Below are 19078 nucleotides of genomic sequence, written 5' to 3'. Positions count from 1 at the left end.
GCATGTGCAGAAGAGGGTCCATCCTTTATTCGGTGCAGACATTCAGCTCCACCCCACAAAGCTAAAGGACAGGCTGTGTGGTGCCAATTTTAAAAATTGGAACGGGGAAACTTGCAAGTTATTTATTTGGCATAGTTGGGGCCAAAAAAATGGGTGTAACTCTTGAAATATGCCAAAAAACAGCATTGGGGAAAATTGAGCCCTATATACCTAGTGATAATAGGACTTTAAGTACATTTTGCATAATGATGTTGTTTTAACATAAAACCTGAATAAGGCATAAGTTTCCAATGAACCTCCTTTTCATTTTTGTAACAAAACTAGCTGATGAAAGCTTACACTCAAAACTGTAACGTCTTTTCTCTTTACAGGTGTGCAGCTCCAGCATTTTCTGTTTAGATACTCTATGACCTACTTTAGCTTGAGGGCCAGCAATGCTTAAAATTTAAAATTCTCATTCTTGTGTTAAAATCCTTGAATAGCCTCTCACCTTCCCATCTCTGTATTCTCCTTCAGCCCTACAACTCTCCGAGATCTCTGCAAACCTCCAATTCTGGCCTCTTGAGCATCCCTGATTTCCTTCGCCCCTCCATTGGTGGCCATGTCTTCAGCTGTCCAGGTCCCAAACTCTGAAATTCCCTCCTAAAACCTCTCTACCTCTCTCCTCCTGTAAGATGTTCCTTATAACTTATCTCTTGTCACAGTGTCAGCTGTGGCTCAATGGATAGTACTCTTGCCAACTGAGTCAGATGATTGTCGATTCAAGTCCCACTCCAGAGACTTGAGCACAAAAATCTAGGTTGACCCTCCAGTGCAGTACTGAAGGAGTGCTGTACTGTTGGAGACAGATTATGAGGGGACTCCACACCCTTTTTGAGCATGGGCACTTGATTCAGAAGTGCATGCACAGTGCGATGTACAAGAAAGTTGGAAGTGGGAGCTGCCTGGAGCTGCTTCTAGCTTTTGCATTATTTGGAACATTTTCGAGGCCTTCTGTGGGAGAGAAAACATGGGAGGTAGTGGGAGAGAGAGAGACTGGGGGTGGGGGGGCGGGGGAGAGAGAAAGACTGGGGTGGGGGTGGGGAGAGAGAGAGAGAAAGACTTTTCGAGGGTGGGGGAGAGAAAGACTGAGGGGGAGAGAGAGAGAGCAAGGGGGGAGGGAGAGAGATGGGGGGAGGGGGTGGAGAGTGAGACTGGGGGGGTGTGGGGGGGGGGTGGTGAGGGTCAGGTCAGGAACTTTGGCTGAGATGGAGTCAGGAACTTGGGCTGGGAGAGGTAAGGAACTTGGGCTGGGGTTAGTCAGGAACTTGTGCTGGAATGGGGGAGCTCTATCCTCTCTGGGGTTTGAAGTCAGAATGGCTCGAATTACACTTTGCAACATCACTCAGAATTTGGGCTGGGCGGTTCCAATTGCACATTCCAGAGAAACTTCTGGGTGTGACTTATCCTCCAAGGGGACCAATGAGCAATCAGGTCATGTGATCATAATGCAAATAGCTACGTCCCCAGTATTTATCCCTCAATCAACATAATAAAAAAAATGACTATCTGGTCATTATCACATTGCTGTTTGAAGGAGCTTGCTGTGCGCAAATTGGCTGCTGCATTTCCCACATTACAACAGTGACTACACTTCAGAAAGTACATCCTTAGCTGTAAAGCACTTTGGGACATCCGGTGGTCGTGAAAGGTGCTATATAAATCCAAGTCTTTCTTTCTTTGACCAGGCTTTTGGTCATCTGTCCTAAAAACACCTGAAGTGGCTCAGTGCCATCTTTGGTCTGATAATGCTCCTGTGAAGTGCCTTGGGACTTTATACTATGTTAAATGAATTATAGAAATGTTAGTTGTTGTTTCAGATTTCAAGCATTTACAATGTTTTTCTTGTTGTTTGTTGTTTAATAACAGCTAATCGATTTATAATTCATAATTTGGCATAACAGTAAATTATAGTTGAATTTTACTAAAAGCATTTCAGATCTACTTGTAACCTCAGTGATTTCCAATGTTCCAGTAACCAATGGCTCAAGCTACATTTTCCAATGCAAAATAACATTGACCAGATGTGGAAGCATTTAGTGTTTATTGTAACATTATTTAAGAACAGGAACAACCCAGTGCAACTTAAGTTGGACAAAAAGATAACTAAGATGTCAAGCAGAACTTGTCTAACAAATTCAAATAACTAAAGCGAGCAAGTAAGTTGAAGAACAATTGGTAAGAAGAAACTATGTTGCCAGCTTGTAATTGTAGGGTCCTTTAAAATAGTCCTACTGTAATGGTGATCTGACTGTTGATGCTGTCGGCCTGCAACACTTTGACCTGACTTTGTACTATAAAGTGAGATCTGCTCACCTCCATATGAATTGATCAAAGATCGGGTTAACCAGTGCCAGTAGGGGGAGAATTGGATGAAGCTTTAACAATACTTTCAGTAGTTATTGTTTTCATAACTTCACACTCTTTCCTTGAAGTAGTGGAAGGATCTTCAGGCTAAATGCAGGCCATGGTCAAATGATCCTTCCATGGCTATAACCATTTTCATTCCAGTCGATAGGGTTGTTTGTCCTATAAGGCCTTCTTTGACCTTGCAAATGCCTTTGACACTGTTAACTGTGAGGGACTATGGAGTGTCCTACTCCGTTTCGGCTGCCGTCTAAAGTGTGTCGCCATCCTCCGTCTGCTCCACGACGACATGCAGGCCGTGATCCTTACCCAATGGATCCACCACAGACCCAATCCATGTCCAGACCGGAGTCAAGCAGGACTGCGTCATCATGCCAACCCTCTTCTCGATCTTCCTCGCTGCAATGTTCCACCTCACACTCAACAAGCTCCCCGCTGGAGTGGCACTAAACTACAGAACCAATGGGAACCTGTTCAATGATCGTCACCTCCAGGCCAGATTCAAGACCGTCCCTTTCTCTGTCGTCGAGCTACAGTACACGGACAACGCTTGTGTCTGCGTACATTCAGAGGATGAACTCCAAGTCATTGTTAGCATCTTACACTAAATATCCATAAGGCAAAGGTCCTCCACCAGCCTGACCCCACCTCACAGCACTGCCCCCCACGGTGCAGCCCTGGACAACGTGGACCACTTTCCATACCTCGGGAGCCTATTATCAGCAAGGGCAGACACCAACGATGAGGTTCAACACCGCCTCCAGTGCACCAGCGCAACCTTCGGCCGCCTGAGGAAGAGAGTGTTCGAAGATCAGGCCCTCAAATCTGGCACCAAGCTTATGGCCTATAGGGCTGTAGTGATACCCGCCCTCCTGTATGGCTCAGAGACATGGACCATATTCAGTAGACACCTCAAATCGCTGGAGAAATACCACCAATGATGTCTCCAACAAAATCCTGCAAATCCCCTGGGAGAACAGACGCACCAACATTAGTGTCCTCGATCAGGCCAACATCCCCAGCATCGAAGCACTGACCACACTCGACCAGTTCCGTTGGGTAGGCCACATTGTTCGCATGCCTGACACAAGACTCCCAACGCAAAAGCTCTATTCAGAACTCTTACATGGCAAGCGAGCCCCAGATGGGCAGAGGAAACATTTCAAGGACACCCTCAAAGCCTCCTTGATAAAATTCAACATCCCCACTGACACCTGAGAGTCCCTGGCCAAAGACCACCCTAAGTGGAGGAAGAACATCCGGGAGGCTGCTGAGCACCTCGAGTCTCGTCGCTGAGAGCATGCAGAAAGTAAATGCGGAAGGAGCGGAAGGAGCGTGCGGCAAACCAGACTCCCCACCCACCCTTTCCTTCAACGACTGTCTGTCCCACCTGTGAAAGAGACTGTAATTGCCATATTGGACTGTTCAGTCACCTAAGAACTCACTTTTAGAGTGGAGGCAAGTCTTCATCGATTTCGAGGGACTGCCTATGATGATGGAGGGTCCCCGTAAAACCATACAAAGAGGGCGCCCAAGGACACGATTATCCTGCCAGAATTCAGAGATGGAGTTCCAGTCTTTACTCGCCAGGATTGTCTGGAGCAGGATTCAAACCCTAAACCTTCTGACCCAGAGGCGGGAATGCTATCACTAAGCCAAAGGCTAATTCCACTGTCAGTAGTAAAGCAAAACAAAAATATCAAAGAAGCAGGCACATAATTTGGTAATATGCAGCATTTAATTACAATTACTAAGCAGAGCCCTTGTTGAGAAAGAGGACACAACTTGGCTGACTGGACATGCATCTTATATGGGTACTGAGCAATTGCAGTGCTATTCAAGCACTGAGGGTACATTATGAGGCCATCGGCTAATTTTAATTAAATTCGAGATCTTAATGAGCCATACCATAGAAACATAGAAACATAGAAAATAGGTGCAGGAGCAGGTCATTCGGCCCTTCAAGTCTGCACCGCCATTCAATATGATCATGGCTGATCATACAACCTCTGTACCCCACCCCTGCCTTCTCTCCATACCCCTTGATCCCTTTAGCCATAAGGGCCACATCGAACTCTCTTTTGAATATGTCCAATGAACTGGACTCAACAACTTTCTGTGGCAGAGATTCCACAGGTTCACAACTCACTGGGTGAAAAAGTTTCTCCTCATCTCGGTCCTATATGGCTTACCCCTTATCTTTAGACTGTGACCCCTGGTTCTGGACTTGCTCAACATCGGGAACATTCTTCCTGCATTCAACCTGTCCAGCCCTGTCAGAATTTTATACGTTTCTATGCGATCCCCTCTCATCCTTCTAAACTCCAGTGAGTATAAACCTAGCCGATCCAGTCTTTCCGCATATGTCAGTTCTGCCATCTGGGAAATAAGTTTGGTGAACCTTCGCTGCACTCCCTCAATAGCAAGCACATCCTTCCTCAGATTAGGAGACCAAAACTGCACACAATACTCAAGGTGTGGTCTCACCAAGGCCCTGTACAATTGCGGAACGACCTCCCTGCTCCTATACTCAAATCCCCTCGCTATGAAGGCCAGCATGCCATTTGCTTTCTTTACTGCCTGCTGTACTTGCATGCCTACCTTCAATGACTGATGTACCCAGGTCTCGTTGCACCTCCCCTTTTACTAATCTGTCACCATTCAGATAATAATCTGCCTTCGTGTTTTTGCCACCAAAGTGGATAACCTCACATTTATCCACATTATACATGCATTTGCCCATTCACCTAAGTCCAAGTCCCCCTGCAGCCTCTTAGCATCCTCCTCACAGCTTGCACTGCCACCCAGCTTAGTGTCATCTGCAAACTTGGAGATATTACATTCAATTCCTTCATCTAAATCATTAATGTATATTGTAAATAGCTGGCGTCCCAGCACTGAAACCTGCGGCACCCCACTAGCCACTGCCTGCCATTCTAAAAAGGACCCGTTTATTCCCACTCTTTGCTTCCTGTCTGCCAACCAGTTCGCTATCCATGTCAATACATTACCCCCAATACCATGTGCCTTCATTTTGCACACTAATCTCTTGTGTGGAACCTTGTCAAAAGTCTTTTGAAAGTCCAAATACACCACATCCACTGGTTCTCCCTTATACACTCTACTAGTTACATTCTCAAAAAATTCTAGAAGATTTGTCAAGCATGATTTCCCTTTCATAAATCCATGCTGACTTGGACCGATCCTGTCACTGCTTTCCAAATGCGCAGCTATTACATCTTTAATGATTGATTCCAGCATTTTCCCCACCACCGATGTCAGGCTAACCAGTCTATAATTTTGTGTTTTCTCTCTCCCTCCTTTTTAAAAAAGTGGGGTTACATTAGCTACCGTCCAGTCCATAGGAACGGAACCAGAGTCGATGGAATGTTGGAAAATGACCATCAATGCATCTACTATTTCTAGGGCCACTTCCTTAAGTACTCTGGGATGCAGACTATCAGGCCCTGGGGATTTATCGGCCTTCAATCCCATCAATTTCCTGACTAATAAGGATTTCCCTCAGTTCCCCCTTCTCGCTAGACCCTTGGTCCCCTAGTATTTTCGGGAGGTTATTCATGTCTTCCTTAGTGAATACAGAACCAAAATATTTGTTCAAATGGTCTGCCATTTCCTTGTTCCCCATTATGAATTCACCTGACTCTGACTGCAAGGATCTACATTAGTCTTCACTAATCTTTTTCTTTTCACATATCTATAGAAGCTTTTGCAGTCAGTTTTTATGTTCCCTGCAAGCTTACTCTCATATTCTATTTTCCCCCTCCTAATTAAACCCTTAGTCCTCCTCTGCTGAATTCTAAATTTCTCCCAGTCCTCAGGTTTGCTGATTTTTCTGGCCAATTTATACGCCTCTTCCTTGGACTTAACACTTTCTCTAATTTCCCTTGTTAGCCACGGTTGAGCCACCTTCCCTTTTTTATTCTTACGTTCAATTGTTGTAGTTCATCCATGTGATATTTAAATATCTGCCATTGCCTATCCACCGTCAGTATCATTTAAGGATCATTCTCTAGTCTATCCTAGCCAATTCACGTCTCATACCGTTGAAGTTTCCTTTCTTTAAGTTCAGGACCCTAGTCTCTGAATTAACTGTGTCACTCTCTATCTTAATGAAGAATTCTACCATATTATGGTCACTCTTCCCCAAGGGCATGACCAGATTGCTAATTAATCCTCTCTCGTTACACAAGACCCAGTCTAGGATAGCCTGCTCTCTAGTTGGTTCCTCGACATATTGGTCTAGAAAACCATCTCTTATACACTCCAGGAAATCCTCCTTCACAGCATTGCTACCAGTTTGGTTAGCCCAATCAATATGTAGATTAAAGTCACCCATGATAACCACTGTACCCTTATTGCACGCGTCCCTAATTTCCTGTTTGATGCCATCCCCAACCTCCCTATTACTGTTTGGTGGTCTGTACACAACTCACACTAACTTTTTCTGCCCTTTGGTATTTCGCAGCTCTACCCATATAGATTCCACATCATCCACGCTAATGTCCTTCCTTACTATTGTGTTAATCTCCTCTTTAACCAGTATCGCTACCCCACCTGCTTTTCCTTCCTGTCTGTCCTTCCTGAATATTGAATACCCCTGGATGTTGAGTTCCCAGCCTTGGTTAGCTTGGAGCCATACAATTGATTCTTGACTGCCTGATGGTGTGCTTTGCGCATTGAGCACACAGCTGAGCTCAGACCCCAGTGCCCAATAACATGGGTCTACCACACCCGTATTGTATTTATATAGCAATCCTCATCCTCAGGATGTCCCAGAGTGCTTCACAACCAATGAATTACTTTCGTAGTATAGTCACTTTTGTTATGTAGGCAAACATCACAGTCAATTTGCATACATCACATGAACAGCAAATTAAATAAATTACTCTACCAGTTAATCTATTTTTTGATTGTGTTGGTTGAGATATTAATATTGGCCAAGACACCAGAACTCCCTACTCTTCTTTGAATACAGCTGTGGGATCTTTTACGTTCACCCTGTATTTGCTTCATGGGTTCTTTGCTTAAGAATTCATAGCCGTACATTGCTATTAAGAACTAATTGGTTTATTAACAAAGGTTTAACAATCACAGTACAAATGAGGTTATGATGAACCTTTATAGAACACTGCTTTGGTCTCAACTGGAGCATTGTGTCCATGGGTAACCCATATGATCTAAGGTACTGAAAAGACTGAAGAAAATAAATATTATAATATGTCTGCCAAGATTACAGCAAACCTTACAACTGATTCTATTCAATGTTGCACTATATTTTGAGGTAATGAAAGAAGGGCTGTAATAAAAGGGGACTTTTAACAAAGTTATATTTTGCAATCCCATTGTGCTAATGTATTCACTGCAATGACTAGATTTCTCATTTGACACAAATTTCAAACAATAATGTTTGACAGAGAAAGCTGTTGGGGTAAAAAAGGAGGCTTCTCTCCTTCAAGGTGGACTAACTGATATAGTTAATCGACACCTCGCCCAGCTTCCCACTGTATAACGACCACAGAAGTAAACAAACAAAACCTCAGGTTGACCGGTTTTATTACGAGTAATGCACGGGAAGGTTTAGCCTAAAACCTCCGAAATACAAGAAATTTCAAGTACAATTTATACAGATTTTGGAGAGGAGCACCCTCCGACAAAATCCTCGATAGGTCTAATTCTATCAGCGAAGTTACATTGACTTGTCGACTCTTATCAAACTGTCTCTGAGTAGCATATGTAATTGCCCATCTTCTATGGTGTTGTTCCATGACTTGCACTTTGCTACAGTATAATAGAGGCCTAAACTGGCTTCCTTATCTCTTCCTCAGAGACTTCTGATCAACAACTGATGATTTTGCTGTTTAAGTATTACAGAGGTTACGGATTCAGTTTAATGCGTTACCTACATAAGCAAGTGTTACATACATAGGCAATTATACAGACCCTCCTAATACTGATAAGTTCACTACCTTCAGCATAATTCTGACCACCTTAGAATTTATCTCTTACTAAAACTTATTCAAAGATAAATGTGATGCATTTGATAGATATGACTTCAGAAGAGCAAAGGTTGAAGCTACAAAGAGGATACTAGAAATGAATAAATAATAGATGGCACTTAACATTATGGGAGAAATAAATTCAATTTTTTAAAATGAATTTAAAGGATGTGAAATAGAATGATGTAGCCCTTGTGACATATCAGAAATCTGTTTTGTTTTGAATCATAAAATATTCTATAATGCCAATTCAGCAGTACCAGTTAAAAAGCTGCTGGGCCCTTCAAGAGGCTCAAATTGCATGCTACTGTGAATGTTTAAAAATGTATGGAGACATTGAAGTTGAAAACGTGGGAATTGTATAGGGACAGTATAAGCTAACAAACAATTCATGGAGGAATAGCCATGACATCTCAGACTCGAGACTGCGAAATGTTACAACACTAACACATATTGAAACAAAACCCACAGCTTGCAGAAAAACCTCAAGGTCTTATTAAATCATGTTATTAACCTGAAACATTGACAGAAGGTCTTTGTTTAAAATCGGACCATGCTTGGGTCGGCTTATGAGTGGACAAAGGGAAGGAGGGATCAAAAGAGATGGGCTGAGCTGGGATGTCACTCTGGCCCTATCTTGTTATCTTTTGCCGAAAATGTATAACCATCGTGCCTTTACAATGTAACGTCACTTTGTCCGTAGGAAGTGAGTGCGTTCGAACAGACTTGCATTTCTTCTGTCTGATAAAGTCCCCGATCGGGATTTGCTTTTTAAATAAAAGCTTGCTTTGTTTAAAGCACAAACGGTATTCGTTTCAGTAATTTTGCTGAACCAAATTGAGGTAAAAGAATCCAGGAATCAACATTTGGTGTCAGAAGTGGGATCTCAACGGACGACTGCCGAATACTTGCGAATTAAGAGCCAGACTAGCCTTGGACGAGACGAAGGGAAAGTGGCCACTGGAGTGAGTATGATTTCAATACTGCTCCAGTTTCCCCGGTTTCAAAAGTCTGAGGAAAGTTTAGCCACTCGCTGGTTCTCAGGAAGTGTCTGAACGAGATCCAGGACAATCTGGTGAATACCTTTCAAACTTAGAATAGGGATAGAGATAGGGAAATTGCGCGATGACGCAAACCAAGCGGCGACTTGGAAAGATAGGTTATAGTTAGAGCTAGATAGGGATAGATGATCAATCATGGATCCAAAAATTAATCGGAAAGAAAAGAGACTCTTATGAACATCTGTTTAAATGAGAAATGCTTCTGTGATTTTTACTGTAAAAAAAAAAGCCGGGGAGTTGTGGTTTGTTTTAGCTCCACCTACTTTTTTAAACAGAATGAAAGTTTTTTAACCCTTCGTAGTGTTGTCCTGTATGTGGGAAGTTTAAGAGTGTGAACCTTATTGAATTACGTATATTCGGATGATAAGTTACGGAGCCAGGAAATGCACAAAGGATAGGTTTGTTGAGTAAAAAAAAAAATACATGGTCCCGGTGGTTAAAAAAAAAGATTTAACATGCTCACTTACTTGTCGAAAGAAAACATTCAGAGAAGGCACAGCAAAACAACTGAGATGGATTCAAAAGGATTCAAAAAAAAATATTATATTAAATAACACGACCTTGAGGCTGGAACAATTGAGATAATGAAAAGCAGTCCACAGCCTACGTGCCAGACTTCTCTCTAGTTATGGAAAAGACAAAAAAAAAGTAACGTACTAAATAGGTGCTGAAAAAAAAATGTTCTGAGATTTTAAATTATGAGAAAAATTCCACTGCAGTCTAAAAAAAAATCACTCCTGTCCAGTTGGCAGAAAAACTCCATTAAATTAGGGCTTTCATTGACTGATTGGATTTAAACTATGCAGTGACGCAAAAGGATAGGGAAATTTGGAGACTAAAAGAAATTAAATAAGGCTCATAAGAAATCAAATTTGGAAAATTAGGCTCACAGGGAATTAAATAAGGCTTATGGGGAATTAAATAGAGGATAGGTGTTCAAGTCAGGTGTGACGTCGACCTCATATATCACTTGGCCCGTCTAGGCACTGATTGAATTTAAATCACGCAGCAACTTGAAAGGTAGGGTGAGAGGAGCGCGCAGCGGTGCGAACGCGCAGCGACGCGAGACGTGCGGCGGCGCGAGCGTGCGGCCAAGTAAAGGAGGGCTGACGCAGACGCGCAGCAGCGTGGAACGCGTAGCGACGCGAGACGTGCGGCAGCGCGAGCGTGCGGCCGAGTGAAGGAGGGCTGACGCAGACGCGCAGCAGCATAAAACGCGTAGCAACGTGAGACGTGCGGCGGCGCGAGCGTGCGGCCGAGTGAAGGAGAGCTGATGCAGATGCGCAGCAGCGTGGAACACGTAGCGGCGCGGGACGTGCGGCGGCGCGAGCGCGCGGCCGAGTAAACGTGGGACGACGCGAACATGCAGCAACGTGAACCGCGGGGTGATATTAAAGTCAGTGCTGGTTTCAGTAAGTCTTTGTTTATTTTAAGTGTTTTAAAGTGTTTTAAATCGTGCGGCACCGCGAACCGCGGGGCAACGCGGAAGTCAGTGTTAGCTTTAGTAAAGTCTCTGTTTATCACGCGGCGACACGAACCGCGGGGCGACGCGGGAGTTTTAAGTGTTTTAAATCGCGCGGCGATGCGAACCGCGGGGCGACGTGGATCAGTGTTAGATTTAGTAAAGTCTTTGTTTATTTTAAGTGTTTTAAATCGCGCGGCGACATGAACCACGGGGCGACGCGGATCAGTGTTAGACTTAGTAAAGTCTGTTTATTTTGAGTTTGTTCAAAGTCAGTGTTAGTTTCAGTAAAGTCTGTGTTTATTTTAAGTTTGTTCAAATTGCACGATGACACGAATGCGTAACGATACGGAAGTACGAGGGGCAGCGTGAAAATGGGTAATCAGTTGGATAAAACAACGGATGCGGATAGTCCGCTACAAAAGTTATGTGAGGAATTCCTTGAAAGAGCTGAAGACTTTAGAAAATTATCAGGAGCCCTGAACAAATTATTAGGAGATGACCAGTGGCCTCTAGGTGGCACTAGAAGCGTAGAGGTAGCAAAAAAAAGCACAGGGATTGTCAAAAATTAAAATTAAAAGATGCATCACTTCTGTCAAGTTGGCAAATAAATGCTATTAAATTAGGACTCTCATTGACAGAGGGAACACATGTTAAAACTGTAGACATCTTAAAAAAAAGAATGTGCACATGAGAAACTTACTAAGAGATCCTCTGGGACCTCTGAGAAAGGTATTGACCGACTACGTAGTCAAATGGCTGGCTTTGTGTTAACCGAGGCTAATGATGAAATTGATGAGTGGTCACTGACTCAGCGCCCAACGGCGCCTCCCGCACCCCCTGGCCCCTTGCTCCAGTCCTCTTCCCAACACCCTTCACCTTACACTCTGGCGAGAGGAGTTAAAAATAACCCCATACCACCAAAGCAACAAACCCAAACTGACTCCTCATCCTCTGATAGTGATTCGGATTCCCAGTTCACAAGCAATATAGCCGAAAGGACCAGATCTCACACTCGAAAGGGCAGAACTATATCTCGATATCACAGACAGTCCCGTAAATCTTCTAGTCAATCTACCAGTCCAAGTTGTGAAAGACATAGCAAACACTCCCGCCGATCGAGACGCAGAACTGTCAAGCAGTCAGACAGCTCCGAAACATCCTCCGACCTAGAAATGACTTCCAAGATCCCAAAATCCCGACACCAATTCCCTGTCAGACCAATGCCAAACCCTGATGCACAACAAGCTGCAGACCACCCCACTATAGATGTCTATGTGATCTTCGAACAACTATTCGATTGCTCACGCTATCCGGACAAATGGAAAGGGCAGTTAGATGTTATTGGCAGGAAAAGAAAGGGGAGGGGGAGGTGCGCCCCCAACCTGGGTCAAGACTGAATACGTGATTAGAAAGGAAGAGCCATCTCGGGAGGAAGGATCAATAGAACCGCAGTGTTGCATACAGGATTGGATGGATAAGCAAGGATACGGTTATACTAAACAACCAAACGGTCCGAGCCCTGCGAATAAACCTCCCTATTGTCCCCGGCATGGTATGGGAAGAGGCCGGGACTGGGTAAGAGGAATTGACTGTTTTAATTGTGGGCAGGAAGGACATTGGAATAAAAATTGCCCCTACCGTCAGCATGGAAAAGGAAGAGGAGGAAGAGGAGGGGGGCAAGGGGGGAGAGGAGGATCTTACACTAACTTCTCCCAGAACAACCCCTTTGGTCAATTGTCCCCCGATTGACTACGCAGCTTGATTGTGCAGGGATCCTCCCCGGACGACGAACCAATGATATTGTTAAAAATTCTGAATGAGTGGCAACCCTTTTTGATAGATACGGGAGCCTTCATGTCTTCTGTACAATCAAAGCTTAAACTCCCTGCCTCTACTGAAACACAGGAACTTTCAGGATTCCTGGGACAAATCTCGACATTCCTGGTGTCAGAATCGGTTAAAATGGGTTACCAGGAAGAATCGGTGGAACATCGATTTGTTATCACAACCAATCTGGACTGTAACTTGATGGCTAGAGACCTCCTCTGCAAATTCCAGTTGCATTTAGAGTGTGGAGATGATGGGATTATTGTAAAACAGGGAACCCTTAAGCGGCAGTATTATACCACTAGAACCCCTCAGTGGTGGTCTCTGGACCTGCCTCAGGCACCCTATCGCGTGACCCTAGCATACGATCCCAGTGGAATGAATCAGGACCTGCAGAACTTTTATCAGAATCACGAAGGGGAAGTGAAGGAAATTCTATTAAGGGCTAGAGTGACTGGACCGGAAGGGAAGGCAGATTTTGTGGAAATGGACAGCCCCCAACGGTGGCACCACATATTACTCGTGAAGTATTACCTCCCCACCACGCTAAAGATTTGGGAGTTATGGTGCGCCAGGCTATAGACGAGGCTGACCCTACCAGCCGGGATGTGCAAATTGTAAAACATGGCCGAACAGTCCAATTCCACTGTTTGACCCCGAGAAGGTCTTAATGACTCTGCAGCATCATACTGGCTCTGACATACCTGACTATGTGGATCCTCATGTGTGGGCAGAGGACCCCTCCCAAGTGGGTTATCACAGGCAATACCGAGTATTCACCGAGCTTTGGAGGCTAGCCGAGTCGAACCAATTTGCCAGTTTCCAGTCCCTAGCACGGCTAAACAAATGCGACAGTGTTTGGGATGATCAATTACTGCAGATCCTGGATCCCTAATGTTGCCCTGATGACTAAGCACCTCATCCCGTATACAAATAAGTAAGGCAGCTTTGAAATAGAAACCGTAGAAGTCCAAGCCTTTAAGGAACTAAAGACAGCCCTGCTGCAAGCCGTCCGGCTTTGGGCCGGCCCCTCTATGACCGGCCCTTTCAACTGTATTGTACAATTCTGAAAGACTGTGCTACCGTTGTCTTAACACATCTCACTCCGTAGCTGCCCTCCTGGGCCAACTGCAGACTCAACACCTTACCGTGGCCAGGTAAAGCAGATATGAGATCTACTTACTAAACAATCCTAAGCTGACCTTTCGGCACTGTACTGCAATTAATCCGGCCTGTTTTCTTACTGAGCCACCCCAAGATGAGGAAGAACCCAGTCATGATTGTTTATCTTTAATTTAAGAGGCAACATCAGTCAGGGAAGATTTTGTTGATGTACCAATTGAAGATCCAGACTGTATTATGTATGTTGACGGAATTAATCCAGAAGGTACACGAATCTCAGGATACGCCATAGTAAACCAGGAGAATCAGGTCTTGGAATCTGCCGCTTTTGAAACTGCCTATTCTGCTCAACAAGCTGAACTATTCGCCCTCACCCGAGCCTGTATCTTGGCCAAAGATCTCAAAGTCAATATCTATACCGACTCTAGGTATGCCTTTGGGGTGGCCCATGATTTCGGACAATTATGGAAAAATAGGGGATTCCTAACCTCACAGGGGAATGAGATTTCCCATAAACAGCTAGTATCTGATTTGTTGCAAGCCCTCATGTTCCCCAAATGCATTGCCATTGTCAAATGTACTGCCCACACTACCGGAAATTCTCTGGTTGATATAGGGAATCATTGTGCTGACCAAGAGGCCAAACAAGCCTCTCGTGACCAACAGATGGTAGTGCCCAAAATTATGAGTCAGACTAAAAATCCTGCGAAGGATAAGTTAGCCTCAGAAAAACCAATGCCAACCATCCAAGATGTTATAAAAGCACAGGAGGACGCTCCTGAAAAAGATAAACTGTTGTGGAAATATTATGCATGTACTTATGACAATGTTTCTAAACTCTGGACCATTCCCGCGGAACAGACTTGCATGTCTGACGAGTTAGCTCTATGGGTTATTGAATGTATGCATTTTGCTACTCATTGTGGAGCAAGGATCACGAGTGACACACTTTTGGTTACTTGGTGGCACCCTAAACTCCAGGCGCTCACCCAGAACATCAGTAGTCGTTGCCTGGTTTGCCAGCAACATAATCCAGGGAAGGGAGTCCCCTGTGATTGGGGTAAAACGCCCCTACCCGAAGGTCCCTTTGAGACCTTGCAGTTGGACTACATTGAGTTGCAAAAAGTTCAGTGTTACAAATATGTGTTAGTAATAGGAGATGTGTTTAGCAGATGGATTGAAGCCTACCCTACCCTGGACAATAAGGCTCAAACTGTTGTTAAGGTGTTAATGAGGGAAATTGTTCCTAGATATGGTATCTCAGCTCGACTGATGACCACCTATGTTCTTTCTCTGACTCAGGCTCTGCGACTAGCTCACAACCAGGTTCAAGATGCTCACCTCGACCTCCCAGTTTTACCCGAATTGTCCCTCGTGGCACCAGGGAAGTATGGATTCGGAAGGGATTAGAGCCACAATGGGAGGGGCCTTTTCAGGTGTTACTCACTACCCCCACTGCACCACTGCAAGCTCACCACCCTCTAACGAACCTATTTTACTGGTTATTCTAACTCCTGTTTCTGTTCCAGACTTCCTCTTCTCCATAGCTGAACAAGGCCGTTGGCATCCTAATTGGAACGTGGACCAGTTTGAACTTTTACCCGTAGTGATAGACAGCCAGCTACACCGACGGTGACCTGAGAAGAGAGACGGGAAAACTGAACTCTTTTAATCAGCAAAATAATTGGACTATTTATCTGAATCCTGAGCCATAAGATGAAACTGTCTGTATGCCACAGTCTGTATAATAGTGTTGATATATGACAGTTTCGGTGCATGGGAGGGGAGACAGAGACGAGAGCTACATGTCTTATGTTTATGCGCAAAATGGGAACTTTTCTAGATGTTGGGTGTGTTCACATTCCCTATACATTACCTATACATTCCAAAGGGGGAGTTCCACTCACCCTAACTGAGACTGTCAGATGGATTCAGAGCCAAACTATCACGAGAGGAGAGGGGCCAATACAATACTGCTGAAGCTCTGGAGGGCATCACAGCTGAAATGGTAGCAATAAGGACCGTAGCATTACAAAACTGAATGGCCCTCAATTACCTGTTAGCTGAGAAAGGGGGAACGTGTGCCCTGATAGGATCTGAATGTTGCACTTACATTCCTGATAGTTCAGAAAACATAACCAATCTCGCTGATCACATAAGAAGGAAGGTGAAGATGTTATCCACACCAGCAGAAGGATCTAGCTGGTTTGATTGGCTATCAGATGGATCTTGGAGATCCTATCTAATTGTTGGTTGCCTTAACCTTTGTTGTAAAATAATGATGGCAAGGTTAGCAAACCCTCTTGTGGTCAAGGGCTCCCGAGTTATGATCCAACGAACTAAAGAACTACTCGACACTAACAACAATATGATTCAGGAAATAGAGTGTGAACGGATGAATACGATACTCCTAGAATGATCCTAAGTGTTATCATGGAATGATAAAAGGGGGGAATGTGAATGTTTAAAAATGTATAGAGACATTGAAGTTGAGAACGTGGGAATTGTATAGGGACAGTATAAGCTAACAAACAATTCATGGAGGAATAGCCATGACATCTCAGACTCGAGACTGCGAAATGTTACAACACTAACACATATTGAAACAAAACCCGCAGCTTGCAGAAAAACCTCAAGGCCTTATTAAATCATGTTATTAACCTGAAACATTAACAAAAGGTCTTTGTTGAAAATCGGACCATGCTTGGGTCGGCTTATGAGTGGACAAAGGGAAGGAGGGATCAAAAGAGATGGGCTGAGCTGGGATGTCACTCTGGCCCTATCTTGTTATCTTTTGCTGAAAATGTATAACCATCGTGCCTTTACAATGTAACGTCACTTTGTCCGTAGGAAGTGAGTGCGTTCGAACAGACTTGCATTCCTTCTGTCTGATAAAGTCCCCGATCGGGATTTGCTTTTTAAATAAAAGCTTGCTTTGTTTAAAGCACAAATGGTATTCGTTTCAGTAATTTTGCTGAACCAGATTGAGGTAAAAGAATCCAGGAATCAACACTACCAAAGTGATAGGCTGTCCTCACCAGACAAATTGATAATAACTCATGAATATAGCTACACTCCCTCTGTCAATTGAAGCTTGTGCAGGAAGTGTGCATATATTAAACAGAGAATCATAGAATAGTACTAGAATAGCACAGAAGGAGGCCATTCATAGGAACAGGAGTAGGCCATTCAGTCCCTCAAGTTTGTTCTGCCATTCAATGAGATCATGGCTGATCTGTACCTCAACTCCATTTACCCGCCTTTGTTCCATATGCCTCAATAACCTAAACTAACAAAAAACTATCGATCTCAGTCTTGAAAATTTATTTGACTCTCTGATAAAGTGTCACATAATAGGCTTTCCAGCATTGTTGAAGCCCATGGAATAAAGGGACAGTGGCAGCATGTATACGAAATTGGCTAAGTGACAGGAAACAGAGAGTAAAGGTGAACGGTTGTTTTTTGGACTGGAGGAAGGTTCCCCAGGAACCGGTAGGAGGACCACTGCTTTTCTTGATATATATTAATGACTTAGACTTGAATGCACAGGGCACAATTTCAAAATTTGCAGATGAAGCAAAACTTGGAAGTATAGTGAACAGTGAGGAGGATGGTGATAGACTTCAAGAAGACATGGATAGGTTGGTGGAATGGGCGGATACGTGGCAGATTAAATTTAATGTAGAAAAGTGCGAAGTGATACATTTTGGTAGGAAAAACGAGGAGAGGCAATATAAACAAAAAGGTACAATTTTAAAGGGGCGGGGGGGGCATGAACAGAGAGACTTGGGGGTATATGGGCATAAATTGTTGAACGTGGCAGGGCAGGTTGAGAAAGCGGTTAAAAAAACATATGGGATCCTGGGCTTCATAAATAGAGGCATAGAGTACAAAAGCAAGGAAGTTATGATGAACCTTTATAAAACACTGGTTTGGCCTCAACTGGAGCACCTCACTTTAGGAAGGGTGTGAAGGCCTTAGAGAGGATGCAGAAAATATTTACAAGAATGGTTGTGGGATGAGGGACTTCCGTTACCTGGATAGACTGGAAAGCTGGGATTTTTCTAATTGTGTATGGAGAAAAAGTCAGACTGAACACTGTGAGCTCCAAGTAAAGCGTGACCGTAGTCTTTTATTGCAGGTCTCCAGAGTGCCTCTCCAACCGGTGAAGCCTTCTTAAATACCAGTGCTCCCAAGGGATTATAGGATCCCTTGGACTCCAGGGGATGAGCCCTCTGGTGGCTGTACAGAGTAAATACAAGTATACATATATAACAACACTCCCCCCCCCACCAAAGTCAATAGTGTAACTATTTACAATGTGAGTTGATCTGGGGCCCTTCTTGACTTGGTTGATCGTCTCGGTGTGAATGCTGGTGTTGTTGAATCATTTGTTGGGCCCTCGCTGGGCTGCTGTGCAGCTGGCCTTGCTGGGCTGCCTGATGTGTTGGGCCCTGCTGGGCTGCTGTGGATGATGGGTTCTGCTTCGTGGTCAACCGTGGTGCCAGTTGCCACTGGTGTGTATGTTGGGGGATCAAAAAAGGTGGGGTCCAAGGTGGGTTGTTCAGGATAGTCCGTGAATCTGAGTTTGATTTGGTCCAAGTGTTTACGGTGAATGAGTCCATTTGAAAGTTTGACCTGAAACACCCTGCTCCCCTCTTTGGCCACGACAGTGCCGGGAAGCCACTTGGGACCTTGTCCATAATTTAACACAAATACAGGATCATTGATTTCAATCTCGCGTGACACATTTGCGCTATCATGGTATGCACTTTGTTGAAGCTGCCTGCTCTCTACCAGTTCATGTAGATCAGTGTGAACTAATGAGAGCCTTGTCTTCAATGCTCTTTTTATGAGCAGTTCAGCAGGTGGGATCCCAGTGAGTGAGTGGGGTCACGTGCGGTAGCTAAGCAGGACTCGGGATAAGCGAGTCTGCAGTGAGCCTTCAGTTACCCCCTTCAAGCCTTGCTTGATGGTTTGCACTGCTCTCTCTGCCTGACCATTGGACGCTGGTTTAAACAGGTCAGATGTGACATGTTTTATCCCGTTACGGGTCATGAATTCTTTGAACTCAGCACTGGTAAAACATGGCCCATTGTCGCTCACCAGGACATCGGGTAGGCCGTGTGTGGCAAACATGGCCTGCAGGCTTTCAGTAGTGGCAGCGGATGTGTTCGCCA

This window comes from Pristiophorus japonicus, chromosome 2 (assembly GCF_044704955.1).
Source record: "Pristiophorus japonicus isolate sPriJap1 chromosome 2, sPriJap1.hap1, whole genome shotgun sequence".
In the NCBI taxonomy this organism is placed as follows: Eukaryota; Metazoa; Chordata; class Chondrichthyes; family Pristiophoridae; genus Pristiophorus; species Pristiophorus japonicus.
This window is presented reverse-complemented; position numbering follows the sequence as displayed.